Source organism: Polistes canadensis, unplaced genomic scaffold, assembly GCF_001313835.1.
Source record: "Polistes canadensis isolate GaletaPanama2010 unplaced genomic scaffold, ASM131383v1 scaffold_19, whole genome shotgun sequence".
Lineage (NCBI taxonomy): Eukaryota > Metazoa > Arthropoda > Insecta > Hymenoptera > Vespidae > Polistes > Polistes canadensis.
In genome coordinates this window covers 1,051,196-1,060,184 of record NW_014569566.1, presented here as the reverse complement: position 1 = coordinate 1,060,184, position 8,989 = coordinate 1,051,196, and the positions used below count along the sequence as shown (strand labels likewise).

General features: G+C 30.0%; 1 protein-coding gene across 1 annotated transcript in view; it reads right to left on the bottom strand.

The window, feature by feature from the left end:
- The window catches only part of LOC106793852 (protein tyrosine phosphatase type IVA 1), a gene marked incomplete in the record, with an annotated part of 21,257 nt that extends 13,385 nt beyond the window's left edge, over nt 1-7,872 (bottom strand). The window contains 1 exon segment of the mRNA XM_014761102.1: nt 7,770-7,872.
- Nucleotides 7,873-8,989: the final 1,117 nt, after the last annotated feature.

The following is an 8,989-nucleotide window of genomic DNA, read 5'->3' as shown; positions in this document are numbered from 1 at the left end:
AAAGTAGTTTTACACACCGAACTGAAAATTTAGAATATTTGTTTGCCAGTTATTTGAAGTAGTCCATATATTATATATATATTTTTGTTTAAATAGCAAAACTTTAAAAGCTGTCGATTATTATACGACGAGATGAAGAAGAAAATATTGTAATTTTATTAATAAATCAATATCGGCGTTTTCTCGGTATAGCAATTTGTGGAATATCCCGTATAAGTTATATGTTCATTCAATTTACAATATCACATTGCGTTATTTTTTTTTTTTCATTATCCGCTATCGGATAGGTACGAGAAAAGTGTGCGTAATTTAACATCATATATAACTCTAAAAGTAACACGAACTTAAACACGTAACTCAAAGACTAGTTGCTAAATATTTGAGCTCGTGTTACGTTTACACGTAACACGTTCGACGAAACTTAACGTAAAGTGAGAATTCGAGAAAAATTGTTAGAAAATAATAATAATCATAATAATATCAAACAAAAAGATACACACAAATAAAAATTACCGAATATATCGATAACACAATTTGGAATGCAATTTATCGTAATTATATTGAGATACAAAATTGCCACGAAGGATAATGCGCATATAAACATTAATTATTTTGCATGATTTAAATTTTTTTTCCTTTTCTTTTTTCCTTTTTTTTTTTTTCCATCGTTTTTCCTATATCATGAATTTATAATTCCGATGATTCGTAAAACGACTGATTATTACGTGTTAATCACGCGAATCGTTCATTTTCAACATTTTTTCAGGTTCAACATTTTTCTTTTCTCTTTTTTGTTACGTATTTCGTTAAATCAGATTAAACCACACATTTTTAGAGTGTCAAAAAAAAAGAAAGAAAAAAAAAAAAAGAGAGAAAAAGAATCACACTGTAAATTATCGAAAATAAAAATGTGACCAAAAAGTTGTGTCAAAGTAATAAATATCTATGTTGAGAACGAAATAACAATGTTTTTTTTCCTCTTTTGGTTTTTGGAAAAAAAAAAAAAAAAAAACAACAACAAACAAACGTATAATATTTCTGATCGTAACGTGACATTTGAAAATAATATAGTCGTATATTTTGCACGCAACAACTCCGAAAGATGGATAATTTTTAATTACTGAAAAAAAAAAAAAAAAAAAAAACAAGACAACCTATTAGTAACTGACATAAAAAATATATGAAAATGCCAGTTAAATATATAATATGTTACAGACATTGTGAGCTATGTCTAAGCATTGTTGGAAAACGCCAAAAATTAACTGGCAATGTAAGAAATGTATTCACATTTCTCACATTTCCTAGATATTCCGTAGAATGACAAATGAGAAGTCGGTAAAGTAAGAGAATACACCTCTGATTCGTTTCGAATGATTTTCAATGGAATACAAATATGAAACATTTCGTTTTAAACCTGTTTATCTTCTACTATGATAAGGAACAAATGATACAGATTTTCCATGGTAATGTCTATAAATATACCAGTCTAAATGTCATAATCTTCTACTACGATAAGTAACAATGGCCTCTAATTAATAACACACCGTTATAGAGTAAGTTTCAGTTTATAAAGGTGTGCATAGTATACTTGTACGTACAGTTTCAAAAATTCGCGTAACAGTCAAGGTGTTAAATTATTTAAACAAAAAAAAAAGTTAGTTTTTGAGTGTGTGTGTGTGTGTCTGTTATCCGTTCATGTATTCTTCTCAACGTTGCCTAAATTGCCTAAGTATTATGTACAATGCCTAAGAAAAATCCATAACAATTCTTCTATTTCCTACGTTGACTAAAAATGTCTGGCATTTCTCACTTTGACGGTAACAAATATCTATCTCAAAAGATAGATTAATTTTCAATTACTGTAAAAAACATTTCGATGAACACGCAATTAACACAATTGAAAAATAATTATAATAAAAGAAAATCCAATAAAAAAAAAAACTGAAATCATTACTTTTTTAAAAAAAAAATAGTAATCTTAACACATTTGCGGAATAAAATAATTATATGTCGAAGGATCTATAATAAAACAGCATGATCATCAGGTCTAGACCTCCCCCCCTCCTGTTCCCCCTCCACCCACTCGTTTAACAAAGTTTGAGAGGGTACTGTTCGTTAAGCATATTACTAACGACAAGGTCGATCGTTTCTTGAGATATGTTCATATAATATGTCTCCCCCTCCCCTCCCCCTTCTCACACCCCTTTTCTTCCCCTTATCCCTCCTCACTGTTCCATCTCTTTTTTCTTCTTTTTTTCTTCTTCTCACTTTACTCACTTTCATACGTGTTTCAGCATTACTCGCAGGTGCATTCGTTCAAGGTGTTCGACTTGGGTGTCTAATGAACGAGACCTTGGTGTCGCGAATGGATTTCTCTTCTGACATAAGTTGTGTCTCGAATTAAAGAATCAAATAGATAGGATATATCCAAAAAAAAAAAAAAAACAAAAATGATATCATTTTTTTTTTAAATATTATATACGTTTTTCTCAAATTTTATATAGTATTCAATCGTTGGAAGTGTATTTATTTTCGTTTAACATTAAAGTGTTAATATATATGTTTGTCTATAATTATAATTGTCTTTTTTTTTTTTTTTTTTTTTTTATCACGTAGTTGAATAATTGCGATAAGTATAGTATTTATTTGTGTAAATGAAGAGAAATGATTATTAAAAAATAAATGTTATCCAATGATAAATAATAGCAAGTTGAGTTTTCTTTTTTATTTGTTAAGCTAACGATAGAATTCAAAAATGACTTAAAAGAGAAAAAAAAAATTCAATTTTAATATTCATTTTTGTTTTTTTTTTCTTTCTCATTCGTCATTCGTTTTGTTCAAACAAATATATATATTATATTGATTTGCGTTTTATGATAATTTCATATATATTTTTTTAAAGATCGTGCGTTGCATACGAAATATTGCATACTGAATTTTCTATTAAGAAAAAAAAAAAGAACAATCTCAAGGAGAGAACAGTGAAATAAAGTACGCAACTGCATTAACTGCAATAGCGATCTAAAAATATAAATAAATAAATATATATATATATGTAAAACAATGTTCAATGATTCTATTATAATAAGAGTAACAAGAGTCAAGCATTCGCAATGGAACTATTGTTTCGTTTTAGCAACAACTGTTGCGCTACCGTATTAAAAATAAAAAAAGCATCATCAGAGATCGTAAAAGACTGAGACAGGTGACTTGTATTTTCTCTTACGTCGTAGAAGAAAATCATGCGACTTGATCGATAGCAAAATATCTTTTAATAAAAGAGATTACATACACACGAACGTTCTTATTAAAGAAATTGCACATACGTAATTTTTAATGGAGAAAATTTTTAATTGTCACTATTGTTCAATCTAATGACAACAACAACAAAAAATAACAAATTAATTGGACTGTGTATACAGATTAAAAACAAAACAAACGTGCAACTGTAACCGCATAAAAACATGATGCACCGATCAAAGTGTTGATATAAATGATATATAAAGTTATATTTTGCAAAAGTATTATAGATAAATTATTATAATTAACTTTTACTTTTTTTTTTTTCTTTATCAATTTTTCTTCTCCAATCTTTAGAATTGAAACAATCTAACGAGGAAAAATTCGATGGTTAAGAGAAAAAGATATTTTTGAATAATCGTTTGTGATTTTACTACTCATAAGAAAAAAAAAAAGAAAAAAAAAAAAAAAAAAAAAAAAAGAAACAAAAACACATTTACATAGTCGGTCGGTTCTATATAAATTCAGAGAGTTCCTGTTAATAAAAATCCTTCCAAGTTCTTCACATAACGCGATAATAGTCTGAATAATATTACATAAGCATCTTAACGAGCAGCTAGCGTGTTTCTAGTTTATTTTTTGCTATTAGATTCAAGTATGCCAGTTTGGATGCTTAAAATTCTACAACAATAATAAACAATAAGTTATCTTTCTTCCTTCTTTGTATAATACAACAAAATTTATTCAAAACCAAAAAAATATCATCATCTTATATCGCAGTCATTTTGTATATATTCTAATTTTTATTTATTTTTTTATTTTCCAAATACGTCTCGTATATAATAATCATTTCTTTGACAAATATTAAATGTTTCACAAGTTTTTTGAGAGAGAGAGAGAGAGAGAGAGAGAGAAAGAGAGACAACAAAATAATAAAAATCTTTAATAAATAAATAATATAAATTTAAATGAAAAAATTGATGATTTTTTTTAATGACGACACATCAGCTAAAAAATGTTTTTTTTTTTCACGTTGAAAGAAATATATCCTCGTGACCGTTCATCGTCATAGTTTGTAATTCGATAAGAATGACCACACTGGTTAATCAGTTTGATGTTATGAAAACAGAATCGGATAAACATTTATGTTGGCCGTGTAGGTGTCACCAATAAAACATAATCCTTCGAATATATATATATATATATTCACTCATGGTATTGATTGTATTCACTTGTTTTATTAAAAATAACAAATTTATCAATCTTTCCATATTGTGCAAACAAAAATGGGATGACGACGACAACAACAACAACAACAACGAAAGAAAACATAATAAATAATAAAAATCAAGTATCTATAAAGTGCAACGATGAAATGTAAAAAGAAAAAGAAAATAAAATGAAATAAAATAAAACGAAAAGAAAAGTATAAGAAGAGAAAAAAAAGAAATAAATAATCTTAGCCGATAGTCTCGAGAAAAAGAATATACCGGAAAAATACTATTTGTTATTCAAGAAGAGAGAGAGAGAGAGAAAGAGAGAGAGAGAGAGAGAGAGAGAGAGAGAGAGAGAGAGAGAGAGAGAGAGAGAGAGAGAGTAACGTCAGATACGATGACGTTCTTTTATCGAAATGTCACTCATGTTAGTGCACCACACGACGACGACGTATTACAATTTACTATATTTCCGTATAAAGTGTTCGTTAAAAAAAATTACACACACATAAGATTCGAATTAGAATAAAATATATTAAAATGCTGGTAAATAAAGAAACATAACCGATTATTCTGAATTTAATTGAACAAATACGACGAATTCTTTCAAATGATTGACATTAATCATCTAATAATAATAATAATAATAATAATAATAATAATAATAATAATAATAATACGATCTTTTTTTATTAGTTTCAAAAATTCCAATGAGGTAATAGAGAATAATAATAATAATAATAATAATAATAATATTATTATTTTCTTCTTGTTCTCGAGGAAAGAAAAAGAGATCCAACGAAAATAAAATGACGAAAAAATGTTTGACGTTATGGAAAGAGAAAGAGAGAGAGAGAGAGAGAGAAAAAGAGAGATAAAAAACAAAAAATATTGTTCAAAATTTTACATACGCGTATAAAAATATTTCAGCCACAGTTGTATGAACTGAGGATAGTGAAGAATAAGATGATGATATTATCCGCGTGCCAAAGCGTTCTCACCAATGTCAAAGAAGGAAGGAAGGAAGGTATACTCGTTCTCGATCTTCCTACGATCTTGCGCGATGGACTCGTTTTATGAAATACAGTCATATTGAGAGAGCAAGAGAGATAGAGAGAGAGAGAGAGAGAGAGAGAGAGAGAATCGAAACGTAAACGTGCCACGTGACTAACATAAGTCTGGCGCCACGAATGCCAATGCATCCGTTTTAATCTTTATTATATTATTTTACCCTCCCCCCCCCTTCTCACTCTTTATTTTTGTTTTTATTTTTCTAAGTAACGATAGTAACGATTATTCAAAAATTCGATAAAAATAATATAATTATATATATATATTGTGTTAGAGTTTAATATAAAAATTAATGTAACAAGTTTTTTTTTTACAACTAATACTGTAAAACGTTTGTTCAATTTATTAAAGCCGAGCAGTTTTTTTTTTGTACATTTTGCTTCCAAATTATGTTGCTATAAAATTTTTATTCCTTTTTTATTTTTTTTTTAATTTAAATTATATTCGATATAATAATACTGTATTTTGTAATATCTATCAATACTATCGGTGATTTGTATAATGATAGTAATTTTGTATAAATAGAATTGAATTATATTAATGTAATTAATTATTTATTTATTCAATATAATAACACAATATTATTTTGCATTAAAATATATAGAAATTGAATTGCGCGCGCAACGAATCGTTCCAAACTTCAGACTACTGCCAGAATGGCGCCCATACTCAAAAGAAGATTTAAATGTCACGGTTCTTATTTCTATCTCTGTTCTTTCTAAAAATGAACTTGACTTAGGACACTCGCGTTGTTATACAACGAAAATCGTTGACCCGTAATTTCCCCCCCCACTCCACCCCACCCCACCCCGCTCTCGCTTCCACAATGATTTTATTCATTAATTTATCGAATTATTTAAAGAAACGATTAATCGATTTTAACGTTCTTAATTGATATCGAAATAACACAGCATTTCAAAACCGAAACTTTAGATTAGATAAAGAAAATTTTCACTCTAATAGTTATTTGAAATTTCTCTTACAAAAGATTAATCAATAATATTAGAAATAAAACGATGGGTTTTGAGGGAAGGTGAAAAGAAAAAAAGAAACAACGTTTATTTCGAAAGTGAAAGAATGAGCAAATGAGCTAACCTCAAAGTGGCACTTGTTTGAAACCGAGAGGGGTTAAGGTCTAGTTTCCTCTCTCTTTTGTTGTATTTTCTATTTAACTTTCTGCGATGATCGTGTAACTAATGTTACTTTTTTTTTAAGACGAAAAATAACATATATTACACAGATTCATAAAGAGACAGAGATACTTTTTTTTGTCGATAATGTTAAAACGATAATAACTGTATGGAAGAAACTAACACACACATACACACACACAGTAGGAACACGCGTGATGCACTCACTCGAACGCATTTAAAAAAAAAAAAAAAAAACAACAAAAAAACATATCGGAAGTACGAGATTAACACACGTGGATATACGCGAATGGTATTCCTTATCTTTTCCTTGAAAATGTTATAATATTCTTTTTTGTGTTTCATTCTCGTAACTTTATCATAATATTTGTTCAACTTTATCAAATAAAAAAAAAAAAAATAAAAAAAAAAAAAAAACAAAAGAAAAGAAAAAGAAAGAAAGAAGAAGAAGAATTAACGTATAATTAATTCTTTCGATAATCACTTACAACAGCATCACTCCAAAGTCACATTCTAAAAACTTTAAAGATGTTCTCTTCCGAATATCTTCCAGAATTGTGCTGTGGTAATTTTCACTTACGGTCTTCGTTTCGTTAATGATAATAACGTAAAGATTGTAGAACAATTCACCGAAGTAATAATAATAAAAAAACCACCACCACCACAACCACCACCACCACCACCAGCAGCAAACGAACGTACGAACCACCAACTAATGAACTAACGAACGAGGTATCGATGGCTATCGACAATGTTAGAACGCGATCAAAGATAAGATAAAAAGAAAAAAGGAATTGACAAAAGTAGTTAACGGATGGAAGGAATAAATTAAAAGGAACGCACGAAATGGAACGGGGACTAGGGTAGGAACGATTCCGATTGGACGACGACGACGACGACGACGCGAAAAACCCAGGAATCCAAAAAAACAAGAAGTACCACACAACCACCAATCGTGAACGGTGAAATAATAACCGCGATAATATAACGATTGATTGGTATCAATTATATTTTCTAACGATTTATACGAAGATTTTCTTTCTTTCTTTTTTTTTTTTTCTTTATACGAGAGAGATTCGTATCTTTCACTCACTTGTTAAACTCTTTTTCCATAGGACGAGAAGATGACGTTAGAAGAAGAAGAAGGTAACGCGCTCTCGTGACGGTCGCGTTGAATCTGGGCCAGCAGTGGCGCGCCGACGAAAATAGAACGGTGTCGAGACAGCTCTTCCCCTCTCTCCCCACTCCACCTTTATTCGTCCCCTCCCTCACTACTCACTCACTCACTCTCTCTTTTCCACTTCTTTCCTTTTCCTTCTCTCTCTATACTACATTATTTCTCCCCGAGAACACTTTTTAACTACTATACACTGTGTATCACCCGTATGCATGTATATGATGATACACACGTATATTTAATATATATATATACACATACCCTGTCGCCACCGGTCCGTAGTAAAACCAAATTTCCCCCACCACCAACTACTATCCCCACCACCTAAGGGGAAACGAGCACCGTCGCTCGATCTATAGGCAGTTACATTCAACGACCGTGACGCGTTAGCCGCTAGGAGACTCGGCCACCAATCGGAGTGAGAGTTTCCTTACGTTCCTAGTGACGTCACGGCTGCCCCTACTGACTGATACAAACAATGCTCGAGTACGAACAAGTTTTATTACTACTACCAAATTGTCGATTCCATTTTTTCTTTTTGTTTTTTCGTTCCTCGTATATCACTACTCCACCCACACATTATCGTATCTTGTAAAACTATCGATTAATTTATATTTTATTAACAATGTAATTAATTACATTTTTCTAATAATAATATTTATTTTATTTAGAATATTACGTCGTTGTTTTATAATCGTGAGAATAACACGATGATATATATATATATATATATATCTTTTTTCTTTTTAAATGTTTAACGTAAAACGATACTGGTTGTGACTGCGTCACTTTATGGATGAGTCAACGATTCTCGTAAGATTAAAAATGGACATATTAAAATGCGAGTACGACTATACTTTACATATACTTGATGTTCGAGTAATACGACACGAGAAACGTATATTTCTTAAGTTAAAAGAATTTTAACTGATCAAACACGTGTGTCCAAGAAGAAGAAGAAGAAGAAGAAGGAAAAAGAAGCTAAACAAATTTAAACTTATCGTTAGAGGGAACGCAATGATTAATTGATTCGCGATTATTTCAGTTGCATGCATCCCATTTGTAAATACGCGATGATATACGCGAGTAACGTTTTCGAGTGTAGTTTTGTGCCAACCGAGGTCAATTGCGGTTAA